Source organism: Cucumis melo, chromosome 7 (assembly GCF_025177605.1).
Source record: "Cucumis melo cultivar AY chromosome 7, USDA_Cmelo_AY_1.0, whole genome shotgun sequence".
NCBI lineage: Eukaryota > Viridiplantae > Streptophyta > Magnoliopsida > Cucurbitales > Cucurbitaceae > Cucumis > Cucumis melo.
In genome coordinates, this window is record NC_066863.1 from 13,724,219 (window position 1) to 13,744,143 (window position 19,925).

The following is a 19,925-nucleotide window of genomic DNA, read 5'->3' on the forward strand; positions in this document are numbered from 1 at the left end:
TCCCTCCACTTCGGGTCACAGTGAGTCTTCGGTAAGGATTATTTTGGTAATTTACCCAATGTTGCTATAACCGTTTCGAGTTTGAATATTGGAGTAAGACTTGGTCTTATCTTTCGTTCCTTTAAGGTATTAGGGATTTGACACTCAAGTTCTCGGGTCCCACGGCAAGTTTATTTGGGGATAGCTCCCTTTACTCGGGTAAGCCAACGTTTGTTGTTTCGAAAGATTTAAAAGGTGACTTTTACTAGTATCGTCGTTTAAAACCCTTGTGTTTTCGTTAGGTGGATTCGTTGAGCGTGGACTCGATCGAGGTGCATAACCAAGTTTCAAGTAAGGGATTTCCTACTACTGGACCTCGGGTCGAGGCTGGAAACGTAGTAATCCAAAGGGGATTATACGTTAGAAACTGTACTGAATGAATTGATGCATGTTTGACTAATACATATCACTTATATGCTCTTGTCTGATTAAAGGTAGCGTGATCGCTAGTGGTAGCTTGTGTGTCATCGTGTGAAATGAGTTGTTTACGGATAGACACCGATGCCCGGATGTTCTGTGTACAGTAGTTATGTTAATAGGCTATGTTGCGAACTGGAATTATATGTAGATGGACTTAAAAGTCTTAAGGTTATGTATGTGGTAGTCTATTGTCTTGATATTGGTTATGGAGTTATGTCGTCGAAGGACTGTGAGTCCGATTCTGATTTGACTGGTTGACTGGATCTAAAGAATATCACAATGATGTGTGAATTGGAAACACATATAGCAACTGAGGATATGGTTGTTTAAACCCATACTATCAGACTGACGAAGTCTATGACGAAATTGTAATATGAACGTAGTCGGAGTGTGACTGTTGTAGACGGTTTAGTATGGACTGAGGGGTAACAGTTAGCTTCATCTATGGGGTAGTGTACCTTACTGATATGTGTATCCTTCGGGATCACTAGACTAATAGGTGTATCCTTCGGGGTCACTAGATTGATACGTGTATCCTTCGGGATCACTAGACTGATACGTGCATCCTTCGAGATCACGAGACTGATGTGTGCATTCTACGGAACCACTAGACTGTTTAAGTAGGGTACCCCTGAATAGGAAGTTCACTGTTATTTCCTATCGGGCCCAGTAGTGGGTCCCTTACTGGGTATATTTTATACTCACCCTTTCTCCTCTTTAACTTTTCAGGTAAGGGTACAGCGAGGGGCAGACCGACGAGAGGCAAGAAGGATGCATGAAGGCCATATGGACGCGTCTGGTTTTCTTTGTGCTTCCGCTGATGTATTTTTGTTACTCTCTATTTTCATTGTCATATCGAGTCACGGTTAGAATATTTGGTTTTGTGAGTTGTGTTTGATGATTTGAGTACTGTATTTTGAAACTCTCGTGACTGCGATTTAAAATAGGGCCCGAAACTGCTTTTGTAATATTATAAAACGTTTTTAATGAATCGTAACCGGTCCTTTATGAGTTTGTGTGTTTTGGTGGTCGAGTCTTAGTACTGAGTAGTGACCTCAGTTTAGTCCGGAAAGTTGGGTCGTTACAAAGATTTTGTCTAGAAAAGGAAAAGAAAATTAGAAAAAGAAAAAGAAAATAATAATAATAATAATAATAATAATAATAATAATACTATTATTATTATTATTATTATTATTATTATTATTATAAAAAGGTCTTTGAAAGGCGTGAAAACAATTTCAACTTTTCTTCTTCTTCTTCATATTTATCCGGTGCCGCCTCTCGAAGTATTTTTTCTCTTTCTTTTCTTTTCTTCTTGTCGCTGCCATTTGATGAAGCCATTTGAGTTCTTCTTCGTTCGCACGTCGAGTCTTCGTTCATCATCTCTCCTTTGTTGTAGTCGAAACACTAAGTTGAGTCACACTCTGCATCTTCGTTCGTACCCTTCGACCGTTTTCTTTTCTGTTTCACATTCCGGAAAGCGACACCGAGTCGACATCTTTCTCCACCTCCAATCTGTCTCTGTTCGTCCTCTGATCGCCGATGCTTTTCTAACTAATTGTCGTCGCACGTTGTTGTCTCGATTGGTGAGATTATTTGACTTTTAATGTGACATTTTTGTGGGTTTTCTTTCACCCATTAACGTTCAACTAATGGCTCTAAACTAAAGATATTTTAGATTCTCTTTAAGGACTATTTGGAAACTCTTGAAGCAACTTAGATTTGATCATCAAGGGTTGAGTTGAATTCAACATCGTTTTTGAGTAAGCTAAATTGGAAAAAAAATAAGTTGAGGTAAGAGATTTCTACTACTAGACCTTATATTGAAGTTGGAATGTATTGACTGAGTGTGTTATGTGTTGTTTAGAGTGTATTAATGGTTTATACTATTGACTGAATTGAGATGGTTTGACTGTTATGCGTAGTTTAAAATGTATTGATGGCTTATACTATTGGCTGAACTGTGACATGCACTAGCATGTTTATTTTGGCTTGTTATGTGAAGAGAAGGAGTATTGTTGAAAGTTTTAATTGTGCTTTGATGTGACTGTCTTGGACTATTTATAATGGATTAAGGGAAAACTATTAGTTTTATCTATGTGGTATTATACCTTGCAGGCATTATGTCTTACGGATCACCACATGTTGTGCATCTTTCGAGGTCACTAGACTGATATATGCACCATTTGGGGTCACTATACTCATATGTGCATCCTTTGAGATCACTAGATTGATTATGTACATCCTATAGCATTACAAGACTGTTATGATGCAGGATACCTCCAATAGAAAGTTAATAGTTTTTACCCCTTACGGAACTAGTAGTAGGTCTCTTACTGAGTATACTTTTATACTCAACCTTTCATGTTTAAAATTTTCAGACAAAGGTAATACAAGAGGCAAACCGACGAGGGATAAGAAGGACTCATGAACACCATGTGGGATTATCTTTTAAAATGCTTTTGCTTACCGTTTTATTGTTTTCTTTGTTTGAATTCTGCCAATTGAAATGAATTTATTGTGTAGAAGGATTGTTTATTTCAGGGTGACTCAAAACATAAATATTTTGAACTTTCATTTTGTTTGAAACAGGGCTCAAATTAAAATTTTCTTTGATGTTTATGTTTGAAACAGTTTTTATAATCTTGTATGTTTAAACTATTGGTCTTTGGGTTTAACTAATGACCTTAGCTTAGTTATAAAAGTTGGCTCATTACAATTCGTAACCTCGACTGGGTCAAAATATTATTTTACACCCAAGACTACATCTTGCTCTTTAAATCTCACTAATCCACTATTGAACAAAAATTTACCAACGATATTCTTTGAAACTAATAATGTATGTATAGCCTAAATTAAAGGAGACTATATAAAAGGAGATATAACAAAGAATATCTCACCAAAACACTTCTCCACAAATAACTTTGAAGAAATAATGATATCAATGTTCAACAAATTTCTCCAAAAGACAATTTTGATAAACTTATTTACGAAGGTAGTACCTACAACAACAAATTTCTTCAACACATAACATTGAAATGTGACAAGTGCGAGAACTCAAGTGATGTGTATTCATGAAGATATTAGAAATACCACTCTTTTCTCTTAACTATGATTTTTTCCATTGAATTTCCCTAGTAAGGTTTTTAAACGAAGCAATTATTAAAGTATATAAAAATGATGTACTGTTTTTTACTTTACTGAGTTTTTTTTCCATAGGGTTTTTCTTAGTAAAGTTTTAATGAGACATTTATTTTATATAATATGGATATTTAAAGGAAATTATTATAAATATATATTTAATGTAGATATCCATAAGTAACTAAGGTTACCAAATTTTATAAACCTTGTTAAGGCAGCCCATTAACAAGCCCATTTTAGCTCTTTTATTCTTTATTCCTTTTGTGTATAAAGCCCAAATTATAAGAGTTATTTTATGATATTTGAGGTATACTCTCATATGGGTGAGTGTAGGGTAAAAGTTTTTCCTCCCAAACTTTCTACATACACTTGCAATACTGTACTCCAAAAATCATGGAAATATATATGCAAACTAGGGTTCTCTTCCCAATACTTCTTCCTCTACGATGCTATCTTATTTTTGAGTTGGTATCAGAGTCTTATCAAACAACAAGGATTCCTTTTTATTTCTCTCTACCATTTATGCTTCCCTATCTTCTTCTCATTTTTTTTATGCTCAAATGAGCACTCAAACGTCAACGTGGGAATTGGAAATCTGAGCTAAACGATGAAAACTTTTTTCTGTGGAAATTTCAAGTACATTGGAAGGTTATGATTTAGAAAAATACCTTGATCCTCACTTAGAACCCCCATCTTAATTCATCAATGTCACGACTAAAACTCTCCTAGCCATCCCTGGCGTGCCTTCATCACAAAATACTCAAATTCCAAACCCAGAATTGCAGAAGTGGAAACACCAAGATCGTTTAATTTCTACCTAGTTACTCGATTCGATGAAAGAGGATATTCTTAACCAAATGCTCAACTGCAACTCCACAAAGCATATATCGGTCGATCTTTATGGAATTTATTTTAGACGATGTCTTGCTTAGGCGATGCAATTCAAGAGTAAGCTTTAAAGCATAAAGAAATAGGTCATGCCTTTGAAAGAATATTTCATGAAAATCAAACAATTTGTTGATGCTCTAGCTTTATTCAGTAAACCTATATCCCCTAATGGTCATATTCTTGTTGGATTTGGATCAGAATATGAATCTATGATATTTGTTATCTCTACTCGTACTAATTTTCCTTCTATACAAGACATTACTACATTATTGCTTACTAAGGAATATTGTATTGAGTGTACCATCAGTGCAGAAATCTCTTTGTCGTTGCCTAACTTGACTGCTCAAGGATTGGAAAAAGACATTAATCAACCAATCAAACAACAGAATTCTTATCAGTCGAATACTAATAACCAACGAGGACGTGGTGGGGGTCGATCTAATTGTAGTGGCCAATTCAATAGAAACAAACCTCTCAATGCCAAATTTTTGCCAAATTTGCACCAAGTTTGGATATACTGTTGTTTGTTGCTTCATTCATTACTTACCTCCTTGAACAACATCCGCTCAATCAAGTTGTTCCCTTGGTTTTTCTCCAATGCCTACTAATCATTCTGATTTTTCACCTATGACATCTATAGTTGTATCCCTAATTTGAATATGGAAAACAATTGGTAGCTTGACTCTGGCACCACAGATCACCTAACCAATAACTTCAACAACTTGTCTATTGGATCTGAGTATGGAGGCGAAAGTCAAATTTATACAACAAATGGCTATAGTTTGCAAATTCTTCACTATAGTTTTTCTTCCTTTCCATCTTTCATTGGCTCTAATCGATCCTTGGTTTTAAATAATTTACTCCATGTTCCAACTACCACAAAGAACTTAATTAGTGTCTCTCAATTTGCAAAAGCTCATTATATCTTTTTCAAATTTCATCCATCTGTTTGCTATGTGGGATCGTCTCACTGGCCAAACACTTCTCCAATTGTTGCTCTATGAAGGTCTTTATCGATTCAACATCATCCCCTTTCATATACTATCCCACGAAAAATGTGTCATCATCTAGTTCTCCTCAAGTGTTGAGCGTTGTCTTCACTTTATCACCATCAGTTTATCCATTTTCTCATAGGCATCAGGTTGATATTTGGCATAAGTGCCAAGGCCATCCTAATGTTTCTGTTATTAAAATTGTTCTTTCACGGTCCAAATATCCCGTTTTGAATATAAATAAATTACATTTTTGTGATGTTTGCACTTTAGGTAAAACCTGTGCTCTTCCTTTCTCCATTAAACTCCATTTTGTAACATATGCACTCATTGGAATTCATTTTATAACATACATCATACTATGCTTTATAAATAAAGATCTATGGTGCATTTCTAATGCATGCCAAAAATCGAATTTGATATTTGTTATCGCTACTTTTTTCTCTTATACTTTTTTTTTTTTTTTTTTTGCTTTCATTGTTCTTAAGTTTTTCATATTTTTCTTATTTTATAATAATAAGTAGTTTATAAGAAGGGGAATTTTCAAATATAGCAAAATTAAACAAAATATTTACAAATATTGATCAGTATCTAGTAGTGTTTAACATTGATAAAATCTGAAATATTATTGTTATTTTGTAAATATTTTCAGAAGTTTTATCATCTACAATAATCTCCCTTTTAAGATTAGAACTAATGTTGAATTAAATATATTATGTAATTATTTTCTATCAAATCTTTATAATTTATTTGTAGTATGGCCTATTTCTAGATTAACAAAACAAATGTGGATCTATCTTTATATTCTATTTGAACTATTTTATTAAAAAGATTGAAAGAAAAGTATCAAGACTTGTTTCAATGAAACACATAATACTTAATGTAAATTAATTTAAAAAGGAGTATATACTAATTTTTAGACAAATTTAGTTCATTAACATTAATAGGTCTTAAACTTTTAAATTTGTGTCTTGGTATGTGAGAGAACTTTTAAAAAAATATATATCAATTAAGTTATTGATTTATGAGATAATCGCAAAGAAAGCAATTATGTCTAAAGTATTTTTAAATATAGCACAATACAAAAGAGTTTGCAATATAGCAAAATTTAGACCTAACTCTCAAAAATTTTGATAGACCACGTTGTTAAAAGAAGTCATCAAGAATAGAGTTTATCACTAATAGATTTTTCTATATTTTCTATTTTTTTTTAAATGTTACTATGCATTTAATTTTTAGCTTTTGTTGTGGATGAATTTAGCCTAGTCAAAAGAAGCTAAGAAAGCTTAGAGAGGAATCAATGGACCTATGAGAGTAAGCTTTGTAGAGCTTAGGAGAAGCTTAAGAGGGTGTCTTCCTTAAACAACCCTAGGAGAGAGTTCAAGAGAAGTTTAATAGTCTAGGGGATAGCTTAAAGGAGTCCTGGCAAAGCTTAAGAGAGCTTAGAGAGTTCAATGGTACTTGTGAGATAAGCTCAAGAAGAGCTAGAAGAGAGCTCAAAGAGAAGCTCATAGGAGTCTAAGACACTACTACGGAAATTGGATTACTTGACATTAATACAGTGTCAAGTAAACCTATACTTGACGTTTTAAAAAGCGTCAATTAATCAACTGTCAAGTATAATCGCATTACTTGACACTAAAAAACGTCAAGTATTCTACTTCTTGACGTCATTTTCGTGTCAAGTAAGATATCACGCTTTTTAGGTGTCAAGTAAGGTCGTATACTTGACACCTTTTACATGTCAAGTAAGATGTTGTGTTTGACAGTTTTTGCATGTCAAGTAAAATTGTATACTTGACACTATTTACATGTCAAGTAAAATTGTATAGTTGACACTATTTATCCGTCAAGTAAAATAGTACATTAGATTCCATAGTATCTTAACATGTATCCAACGTCATGTATACCGTTTATTAATATATTAAATATAATGAATTTCTCATTTCTCATTTCCTGCAATACGTACATTCGTTTCAATGGATATATCCATCAACAAAATAAACTCTCCAACCAGTAGTTACACAACAAAAAAAAGGGCAAATAGTTTAGTATAATAAGTAAACCAACAATAATTTCATTTTTCTCAATAATGTCATCAACAATTACACAATTCCAATTCAATATAGCTAATTAAAATTTCCTATATATGGCCTACTCCAAAATTAACAATAATAATAGTTATCTTATATAATCAAAAACATGTGTGGCATACAAAAACTAAAGTATGTCCCCTTACATCTTTTTCTTCATGTATATAAGCGTCATGAGTATGAACAAAACATTTACACAAAAAAGGTTATGAGCATTCCCATATGTTAGCCATTTACAAAACTAACAAGATTATATCTAGGTGTGTCTATCATATGTACCGAGCTAAAAATTCAACTCACTCTGCTCATACTTCATCCAATTCAAGTTGTGAGTACGAGCTTCTCGTATCAATCTATAAAATATAAAAAGTCGAGTAGACACTTTGTTAAAAGTAAAAATTAGTCATGTTATATTATTTATAACGTTATAATGTAAGTAGTATAAAAACATACTGCATAAGTGATAATGCTTGTGTCCTTGGTCACAATTTCTCACATATATCTCATGACATAATATCCAGATTGAACAGTACCTACTTGTAAAGGATACTATAACACACAAACAAATAACAGTGCATATTATATTATGTGCTTCATCAAACTGTAAATTATTTTATAAATATATTTACCTTTACCGCTTCCCAGAATATTGTTTTTCTGATCTTTTTCAAATTCTTATAAGATTGAAAAATCGTCAAGGCTCTACATTTCCCAAAATATAGTATAAATCAAAATGAAATAATTTTTTTAGCGATAAAAAAAAAGAAACATAAATAGAGTTAGCTTACATATTCGTTATGTATTTGATATATTCTCGAGAGCTTGTTCTCAATGAGTCAAGATAGTACACCACATCATCATATGCATTAATGACTACTAATGACCAGTGATCATTAAATGAAATATATATCCATGTAATTAGTATTTTGCTACTAATGCAAGTTTGAATTGATAAAAATTATACTTCCCCGGGATTATAAAGAGCAATAACCAATTGATCTTGTTTGAAAGTCATTAATCTACTATAAAGAATCTCTCGAGTACTATGGCCAGCTGAAATAAGAAATGAATATACAAAATCATACTTCGAAACCTTCTTCAAATCAATAATGAGTGAGTATAAGTACCTACAATGAATCAATTGCACACATTAACTTATTACTAATTAAAAAGTGTGAATATATATATCATAAAGAAGTAACATTTACCTACGTGATATAAACTACCACCTTTCTTCTCGCAGGTCAAGCTCAATGAATGGGATGCGAAGGGAGAGCTGATCTGTGCCCCCCACGTAGTGGTCAACTTCTATATCGATCCCTGTTCGGAGGATTTATCCGGAGGACTCCGTCTTTCTGTGTACATTTCTTTTTTATAGTCTTTCGTCATCATTAATACCAATTTCGTCATCATTAATAAAAAATTTCACTTTTCGCATGTTGTAAAAATCAATGACATCTTCTTGCAAGATGTAACTCTTTCAACATATATCAAATAACTCAAGAGGTAGTTGAAAGAAAAAACTAGACACATCAACCAATACACTTTCAGGATATTTGAGAATATACTTCAATTGTATTGGTAAATAGGATGGTGCACTAGTAACTTCCACCTCCTTTGTCACCGGCCTTGAAGCTTTTACCTAACACAATTAAGTAACAATCTAAAAACTCATATACGTAAAATTGTTTGTTTACAACTCACCTTCACATTTTCTCATTTTTTAATACAGGTGGCCTAATAGTAATCACTTCCTCCTCTTCTATCACCTTCTTCTTCGATGTAACTGATATTGTTGGTACACTAGTAGCAATCCCTTTCTTCTCTTTTACCATGTTTTCTAAATTTGTATCATTAGCCAAGTTCTTTAAAACTTTCTCCTAAAACCATCCAAATTTTCAAAGCACAAGTAAATGATAACTTCACTTTGATAAACAATTAATATTGTAACTTTACTTTACAAACAAAAATTTTATCTTTTCCTAGACTTTATTCTTGGAGAAACTACCATGCTCAGATGTTGGCATGTTTTGAACTTTCTCTTCCAATTCTCAAATGTGTTTACGAAGTGCTTCATTTTCATCAACGATTTGTTGGGTTGTATCCACATTTTTTGTCTTTCTTGGTTTTACTTTGTGAAAATAAACAGCAGGTGTAATGAAACCACCCACACCACGTACTTGACCACAATATTCTCGAGTACTCAAAGCTTGAGTCAACGCATCATTAGGTGATTCGTCTTTCTTAGAGAGTGGATATACATTGTTATTCAAAATCTCATCTTAAAAGGAGTTAAATATGACCAATAATGTGTAAAAAATATATTCATGTGATTTCATGTAAATGTAACATTGAGAATCTTACTATTTAATTGGCAACTTTTTGTATATCTTCATTCATGTATCCTCTATTTTTTTTTATCCGAGCTTTTTTACACATATTAGCTCGTCCAAAATCTTGTTTGTCGGAAGGACCCTTTTTCTGCATATCATTAAGCACACCATAGTTAAATTTAAGAATATCTGTAAAATACTATAACATTCTTAATTACCATAGCCTCGACAAGGTTCGCATAACCTCTTCTTGACATATTATGACTATATTTTCTCCTCTTTCTTCGATCCTATTGTTTCCTTATCACTTTCTATGCAAATTTTATGTAACTATCGTAAGTAGTCACAATTGGATGAGGGCGATAAGCAATCCGCTGCAAGTTATCTGAAACCTTAACATCTTTCATTGCAAGTTTCGTTCCAACCTAAGTCACAACGACTTGGACAATTAGAATATAAACGAGAAAGGATCATGTTAAATAACTAATTTCATGTTATACCTTTTCTCTTAACCAAGATATGAAGGTTCGGTTGTGTTCATCTTGAATCTATTTTTTGTTTTTTTATCTACTTCAGTGTTGTTGTTGCAATGTGATCAAATGTTTTCTTGTGAAGTACAACAAGATGTTGAAATGTAACTACTTTAAATTTTATGAATTTCAATGAAATAAATGGATTATAGATAGAAGAACTTACTCTATATATGGTTGTACATCAACGATATTCTCCAAAACATTTTGATGAGCTTGATGTAAAAGTTCTCATTTAGTTATATTAGTAACTTCACTTAACAATGGTCTACCAAGTTCTGAATTGTCAGAATTGTCTCTCAACTTTTGACAACCAGGTCCAATAGGATCTACTCCACATAAAAATTCTAAACGATACTCAAAAGCTTCTTCTAATATATAACCTTCAGTAATACAACCCTCTGGACGATGCCAATTCCCCTCACATCATTTTTTATAACCTTCATAAACCTTTCAAATGGATACATCCATCCCAAATAAATGGGCCCACAATGTTTTACTTCTCTAACAAGGTGTACAGTGAGATGCTTCTATACTTGTATAACATCTATAACTTCATTACATATAGAATTGAAAAAAAAAAGACACAAACGAGTTATAGCATATCGAACATGTTTTGGAAGCATAGATCTGATGGCAACGAGGAGCAATTGTTGTAAAAGGACATGACATTCATGAGATTTTAGGCCATTCGATTTTAAATCTCTTATTAACACAAAATTCCTTAACATTGGAAGAGTAACTCCAAGGAACTTTTATTTCTAATAACGTATTCAAAAGAAAACGTTTTTCTTTCTTAGTAAAAGTATAACAAACAAGGGGAATGAATATTTTTTTATCCCCATTAATAGGAGTGAGCTCAGGTCAAATTTTTAAATTAGCTAAATCACCTCAGCATTTAAATCATCCTTAGTTTTTTTGGAATATCGAGAAGTGTACCTAAAATATTCATGCAAACGTTTTTCTCAATATACATCACATCTAAACAATGTCTAACATGAAGAAGCTTCTAATAGAGGAGCTCGAAAAAAGCAACCCTCCTATTCCAACAACTTTTGGTACTTCCTTTAGAGCATTTTTTTTCTTGTTTATTTTGATCTTTAGTTTTTTCAAATACAACCTCCTCAACAAAGATTCGAGAATACTTCCAAGTTCTCACTGACCATTAAACGATTTCTTTTGATGACGAAAAGGATTGGACATGCCTTATACCCTTTCACATTACATCCACTAAGGTTTTCATATGTTGGAAAATCATTAATCGTCCATAATAGAACTGTTCTTAGGTTAAATAGTTTCTCATTGTAGGCATCATAACATTACACACCACTTTCCCACAAAAGTTTTAAATCATTAATCAATGGTTCTAAGTATAACCCAATGTCATCCCCTAGTTGCTTTGGACCCAAAATCAATATTGATAACATCATAAAATTTCGTTTCATACACAACCATGGGGAAAGATTATAAATCACCATCACAACTGACCAACAACTTTACTTGGAGCTCATATCGCTATGTGAAATTATTTCATCTGCTGATAATGTTAAACGAAGATTCCTAGGTTCAGAACTAAAATTTGGCTACTTGGTGTCGACTAACTTCCAAACTGGATAGTCAGTAGGGTGCTGTAATTTATCATCAATTTCTCTTTCATTAGCATGCCAAGTTAATTTTTTAGCACATTCAATACTTTTGAACATCCATTGAAATCGTGGAATAGGTGGAAAGTACTACATTATTTTAGCAGATATTTTCTTTTTCTTATTTTCATCTTTACCATATTTACACCTAAACTCACCGTATTTAGGGCACACAATTGTACTGGAATATTCCTTTCGATACAAGCAACAATCATTAGGGCATGCATGAATCTTTTCATATTCCATTCCTAGTGCACCTAACATTTTATTTGCTTCATACATTCATGTATAAGGGTGTTCATTAGTAGAAGGTAAAATGTCTTTAACGCTTTTACTAGATCTAAGAAACTAATGTTACTCCATCCATATCTAACTTTTAAGTTACACAACTTCACTAATGTAGACAATTTGGTGAATCTTTTTCATCCTTCATATAACGATTTCTCAGCATCATTAAGCAATTTCTCAAAATCACTTGGATCCTTTGAATACTGCTCATGAGCAACTTCAACCATTTTCTTTATATTTCCAACATCCTTCTCTTCATAAATTCACTAGATGATTTTCCGTTGAAGGATGAATTAGGAAGTTCTTCACCATGCCAAAACCAAATCTTTAACTTTCATCAATGCCATTAAATTATACATGATCTCCAATATCATTGGCTTTATGTATTTGACAATTTCCACACTTTGAACAATGGAAACATATAGAAGTATTATTTATTTTGAAAAATCCAAATCTGATGAAGTTCTCTACACCTAACTCAAACTCTTTAGATAATCTACTCTTTGACATCTATGATTTATCCATACTTATAATATGTTAACCTTAGGGAGACAAAAAAATTTTACAATATTTCAAATTAGGTAACTCATACAACTTATAAACATTGCATAAAACTACTATTTCCATAAAACTCAAGTACTTGTGACCTAAACTATGCTCAAAATTACATAAGAGTTAGTAACACTCGCTCATTCAACATATTGCTACCTAATTCCAAATCAAGAGAAGAATAATCATCATATCATTAAAGGAAAAATGGCACATACATGACGAAAAATTGAAATATCTTTTAATTAAAATACTTACATGTATCATATTTTCTTAAAAATGATTATAATACTAAATTTGTTAGGATGCATCTTGGATTCTACAAATTTCAAACTTACACAAGGTGATCAGTGATTTAGCCCATCACCTCTTGATCAACTTCCCAAGAGTTCCTTAAAAAATATTTCATTAAAAATGCTTTTATTTGTTACCAAAAATTTTAGATTTCAAGAGGGAAAAAAATCATTTAACCATCCCAAATAACTTGACGATGTACCACCATTTCTCCTAAAACCAGACTTCGTCAGATAGTAATTTAAGAATAGTCTTCTCCTCTATAAGTTTAAATCATGGTTATACAATAGATAGAGTCATGGTTTCTATAACATTCAACCGTTCATCATGCATACAAATCTCACATACATAAGTCAAACATCACATTAAAATTCATGCAAAGTAGTATATCCTATCAACAACAAATCTCAATCTATCATTAAGTGTTCTAGTAGTAAGATCATTTACATCGAAATCAAAGCTCAAATTAACAAGCAATTTACTCTTCTAACATAAAACACAAACAAACTTAACTTCAAACTTTTACGATTTCAAACCAAAAGACAAAATTAACTTATAAAAACTTCTATTCACCATACCCAAAACATGGTTAGATCCAAAAACACTTCAAAACTTCAATCGAGCAATAAAACCAAAATCATAATGAAAATGGTCTCGAACTTAATTGACAACAAACTTTCAACTTTTAAACATCTCTAAAACTCAAATCTAGAGATCTAGATACAACGAGAAAATATTAAATTCAAATAAAACTCATGTGCCCCCAAGTTTAAACAGGAACTCAAGGAAAACATATCGATAATCCATCAATTCATCACAAACCTTGCTAGATAAAAACGAAAAACATCATCAATCTCGACCTAAAGTTGAAATGCAAAGGGTATCAATCAATTGAAGCTAAAAGGTTATGGGTATTCAATATATACCTCAAACAGCAAAAAGAAAAAAAAAACAAAAGTATTACCCAAACTTGTTGCAATCACCTTGGTAATTATAGAAAAGTAGCTTCAATAACCTTATAACTTCAAGCCTATCTTCCGGACAACAAGTTTACTGCAAAAAATAGACAAAATTCTCACATATCAACCAAAACTTTATAGAACCCAAGAAAAACACACCTAAAACTAAGATTTCAGAGAGCTTTGATTCAGACAACGACAAACCCATGATGGCGACAGCATAACAAACGTCGGCGAGCGACGGTGTTATATGGCGATACAATAAAGCTTGAGTACGCGAAAATTTAGAGATAAAGGGTTTCAATGGCAACACTACTAGATGAACGATAAGAGCAATAAGTAGAGGGCAGTGACTAAGGGGTTACAGGCTGGAGCTTTATGCAGAAGGTAGTGAAGGCTGAAAATAGTGAGGCTATGATACATATCGAAGTTATGCATATTTGGTAAGGAGTAAAAAACCTTTAAACGCAATAAAAATTCAATTTTGTTAATCATGGGTCGTCGTCGTCCGTAGTGGGTCAGAGAGTCGTGGGTCACCGTTAGTTTCTATGTGGTCGGTCATCCAAAAATGGAGATGGAGAGAATGACAGTCGTGGGTTGTGCATCAATCATCTGAAAATGGAGAGAATGACGGTCGGTAGAGATAGAAAGAATGACGACACACGTGAAGATGGAGGGTTGAAGGTTTTCATTGAGAGAAAGGGGAAATGAAATGAGGGAGATAAAGCCAGGATTTAAGTTGAGCATTTTGGCATTTCGTCTAGAGGCGTTAGGGCTACTCAGATCGTGTTTGTGTGTCGCAACACGAGGAAGAAGATGAGTTGGAGGGTGGGGCGTGACATTAGAAGAATCTTGAGAGAGCCCAAGACGGTTTAGAGAGCTTACTAAGACTTCAAAAGAGCCTGGGAGGAGCTTTGGAGCCTAGGAAAGAGTTTGAAATTAAAGAAGTTCAAAGGAGTCTTGAAGAGAGCTCAAAAGAGTCTTGGAAGAGCTTGAGAGAGCTTAGAGAGCTCAAAGTACCCATGAAGAGCTTAAAAATAACCTAGAAGAGAGCTCAAAAGAATCTTTAAGGATCCTAAGAGATAGTTTAGAGGAGTCTAGAAGATAGCTCAAGAAAAACCTAGAAGAGAGCTAAAAAGAACCCATGGAAGAGCCTAAGAGAGCTTAGAAAAAGCTCACTAAGACCATTTGTAGGTTGGGAAGTGCTTACAAGGAAAATTTTAGCCTCTTAAGAGATGTTCACAACAAGTGGACTAGCAATGAGAAAGTCTCACCTTCTAAGAGAGGCTCATAGGATCAGAAGGATTTATAAAGAAGAGCCCTCAAGGGAGAACCTATCCTTCAAATAGGAACTACCAATAAAAGAGAGTCTAGCCTCCTAAGTGAACTTACCCATAAGGGAGAGTGTAGCCTCCTAAGAGAAGCTATTTGTAATGAAGGTCTTAGTCTGTTGGAATTTATGTCCTAAAACTCGTAGTTTGTAGTTAAAATTATATTCTATTCAATAAAGTAGTTATTGAGAACTTATTAGTGAAAATAGAATACTATAATCTTGAATCAAATAACTAATGTCCCAAGGCTATCTAGTGTAGACTTGAATTTTATGTAGAGACATAAATGTGTATCAAGTTCGAGTTTATAGCCCAAACGGTTTATAGTGTATGAATAAGGTTGGGCGCCTTATTTCGGGAACACTATGGATGCAGCCCACTGTGTAGTTAGTACAAACAATGTGATCCTGAATCGTTCATGTAGAGACATGGGAGTAGAGGCATCCTATGTTAAGAGTTTGCATAAGACTAGAACCATGAAATAGTCATTTTTCAGTTGTAACATCATTGACTATATAAACTGATTATTTCGATTATGATCACCTAGGTAACTTAATCTTAATCTTGAGCTAACTATGAACTTCTGTTCAACCGGTATTATCCTTAGATCTGCATAGGTAAGGGCAGCTCAATGGTGCTGGCCAAATAAGACCGGGTGGATGGCTAGGAACATAGGGTGCAATATGGAATTCACACCTATCCGCTTTAGGGTTAGTAGATAGGTTGTTCCCTTAAGGACTGAATCCAAGTCTTAAACAAGGGATCCCGTCCTCTCATTGGCCCGAGAGAGATTCGATTTATAGGTTGGACCTTAAACTAAATGTTCAATAGTGGATCAATGGGACTTAAGAAACAAGAAGTAGTCTCGGGGGTAAAACAGTATTTTGACCCAGCCGAGATTACGAACAACCTGTGAAGGATTAACAACTGATCATGGTTATATCAAATGGACAAAAATATACCTATGGTAAGGGGAGTGCAACTACGAGACTTTAGTGGAATGACTCGTTAGTTAACGAATGTTGATTAGCTTGGTCTAAAAGGGTTTAGCCAGTTAATCTTGGATTGTTGGAGCCCATGATCTATAGGTCCATTAGGTTCCCCTACTAGCTCATATGGAATTAACTTAGAACAACTTGTTGGAATAATTCGCATTATTAGAATTAAGTAGAGAGAGAGAAATCGACGAAAATATATACGATATAGCCATCGGTTATAGAGCTTTATAGTTTAAATGTGATTTAAATATTAAAAAATATAAATATGAATTCATATTTGGAAGCTCGAAATTTTTGGAAAAGGTCAAATTTGTAAAAAGTCAAAGTGTTGACTTTTGACTTTGAAAGTCAAACTTTGACCGATATTATATTCAAATGTAATTTAAATTTCAGAAAAATGAATGCGGATTCATGCTCAAGAGGTCAAATTTAGTCAAGACAGACAAAATGGTAAAAAGTCAAAAAGTTGACTTTTGACTTGAAAAGTCAAAGTTTGACTTTGACTTTAATGGTCAAATGACCATTTTGCCTATTGACAAAAGTTTGTTGGATAATCTCACTAACTCTTAGTGGGCTATGTGGAAGCATATGGTGATGACACCAAGCCCACTAAGAGATAATGAAATGGTGATTAATTCCATTAATTATTAGTGGAATGCTAGTTGTTGAGTTTTAATAAACTAATTACATGCAATTTTGCATGAGTCTATTTAAGGGACATTTTTTCAACTTGAGAAAAGATTTTTGCAATTTTGTAATTTTGAATTACAAATAAACTTGTGCTCTCAAATCTCAAATTGGCTTTATTTTTCACCTTCTATTTCCATCTCTTTCTCTAATTCCTTCAATTAACGGGTCCCACAACTCGGTTCTTAGTTCGAAGTATAGCGGGTCAACTTTAGTGGTGGTCCCGGATTCGTGATTGTGAAAAGATTTGGAGCATCAGGAGCTTTGAAGGTAAAGAGTTTCTTTTAACCTTAATTAGTGTAATTAGGGTAGTCTTAAGCATGTTAATCACTAAAGTGTTTAGTTGCATACATATAAAGTAATTTTTTGATCATGTTTTCGCTGCGCTTGTATGCTTTCCATCATAGCCCTCCTAAGATGAGTTCAAAAGAGGAGAACCCACCGAGAACAATACCCTTTGGGGTAGTAGTGCCTATGAGAGATTAGAGAATTCATAAGGCTTCTGAGAGATTGAGTAGGAAACTGTTTGGACAGTGTAACTGGAAGTTAAGTGTTAACTCAATGATTCCAGATATTTAGTGTTGGATTTATTTCCTAAATCTCGATATATGTGAATGTTAAACTATTATATTATTCAATAAAGTTTTTATTTAGGTAATGTTCAATAAATTGTTATTGAATAAAAGATTTGCTCGTTATAAACTCGGAATCGAATAAACTAAGGGTTCTTTACTATAGTTTGAGTACTTGAGCTTTATGTAGTGCATAAAAGTTGAGCTTTATGTAATGCATAAAAGTGGATAAAGTTCAAGTAGATAGTCTAAAACAATTTATCATATGAGAATAGGGTTAGGCGCCTTATCGTGGGGCACTATGGATGTGGCCCCTTTCTATTTGGTAAGGTGATATAACCCCAAATCACTCATGTAAAAACATGCGAGTGGGAGCATTCTATGTAAAAAAAATTCATAACACCTGAAATAGTCACTTTTACATTATAACATTGTTTACTATTTAAAACTGACTATTTTGACTTTAATAACTTAGATAATTTGACCTTAATTCTGAGCTAACTATCAAATGTTATTTACTTTGGATTATCCTTAAATTTGCATAAGTAAGGACTCGACATTAGCCCAACAAACCCCTCATTTCAAGGGCAAAATTAAGTGGGTGGATAACTGAGGACATAAGTTTCAAGATGAAACTCACTTCTACTCGCTTTTTGGGATAATAAAAAGGTTGTTTCCTTAAGTGTTGACTTCAAGTCTTGAACAGGGGCCCCGCCTTCTTATTGACTCTAGAAGGATTCAGTTTAATGGTTGGATCATAAATTAATTGTTCATTAGAAAATTAGCTAAGGCTTAAGGAACAAGATGTAATTTCGAGGATAAAATGGTATTTTGATCTAACTGAAATTACGAACAACCCTATGAAGGATTGACTTACTAATTATGGTTATATCAAGTGGACATAAATGTATCTACAGCGAATAAAGTGCAGCTAAGGGCTATAGTGGATAGTTCTATTAATTAGTTAACAAATGTCAATTAACTAAGGTTAAAAGAGTTTAGTCGGTTAACCTCGGTAAAATTCATAATTTGTAGGTTTATTAGGTCTCTTTACTAGCTCATTACGAAATTAAACCTAGAACAGTGTAATCGAGAAACTTGAATTGTTCGAATTGATTTAAAGATTGAACCAGTATATTCAATGTAATTAATGATTACAAATTAAGAGAGAAATGGTATTTAAATAAGATTAAATACCAAATATTCAAATAGGGATTCGAATTAGGTCAATTAGATTTTATCAAAATTTGTAATAGAAAATATTTAAATCATTTAAATAATTAGATATTATTATTATTATTTAATTAAAATAATTTCAAATTAATTAATTATATTAATTAAAGAAATTATTTAATTAAATAAATGTTGGAAAATATTGATTTTTGAAAAATAGATAATTGGATTTATAAAGTCAAAATGACTAGAATTTTCCAACATAAGGTGCATTATGAATGTGCTCCCAGCTTGATGTGTTATTAGCTTCATCTTCAACTACAAATCCCATTAACAAATGCTGGATGAAATTACTAATTGATTGTGCAAAAACTTTTGCATGTAAACTGGTTATAGATGCAGAAGTTTTAATTGGATTAAAGACTTGATGAATGCTTAGCAATTTGTTGGAAATTGTATACTCAAAATTCTATTAAATTGATCATTCATTTGATTCCACAATCAAAGTCTATACCTAAAAAATAGCAGAGAAGACTTAATGGTGGTTCGTAGAAAATTACGTAATCCGATTCAACATAAAATTTTGTTTCTAAGCTTGGAATATAGAACGTTTAATCCTTCGATTTGGTGTAATTAGGGTGATATTAGATCCAATTAGTTTCGCTGCATGATCACGAACTCTTTCATTTAAGAGGGACAATTATAAGCTTAGACATCAGTTACAAATTACTACTCTATATAAAAGATCAAGATAATTGGTGGAAGATATATCTAAATACCTTACTATTTTTATTGTGCAGCTACTCAGAAACACAAGACTAACTTGAATGTCTGAATATACTTAATCTTTTTTATGGTCTTGCGTACAATTTTAATTTGTTATTATTTTTTCTTCTTATTATTATTATTATTTTCGGCATCCACGGCTCCAATTCCAAATTAAAGTCCTTGCTACATAAATTAAAACATGCAAGACCTAAAGGTTAAGCCAAATG

General features: G+C 32.9%; 1 long non-coding RNA gene across 1 annotated transcript; it reads left to right on the top strand.

Annotated features, from left to right (window-relative positions):
• Window positions 1-1,721: 1,721 nt before the first annotated feature.
• Window positions 1,722-3,048, top strand: LOC127150290 (uncharacterized). The gene is made up of 3 exons (XR_007822536.1): window positions 1,722-2,045; window positions 2,138-2,253; window positions 2,841-3,048. It is a non-coding gene; the product is annotated as an uncharacterized LOC127150290 (long non-coding RNA).
• The last annotated feature ends 16,877 nt before the right edge of the window (window positions 3,049-19,925 follow it).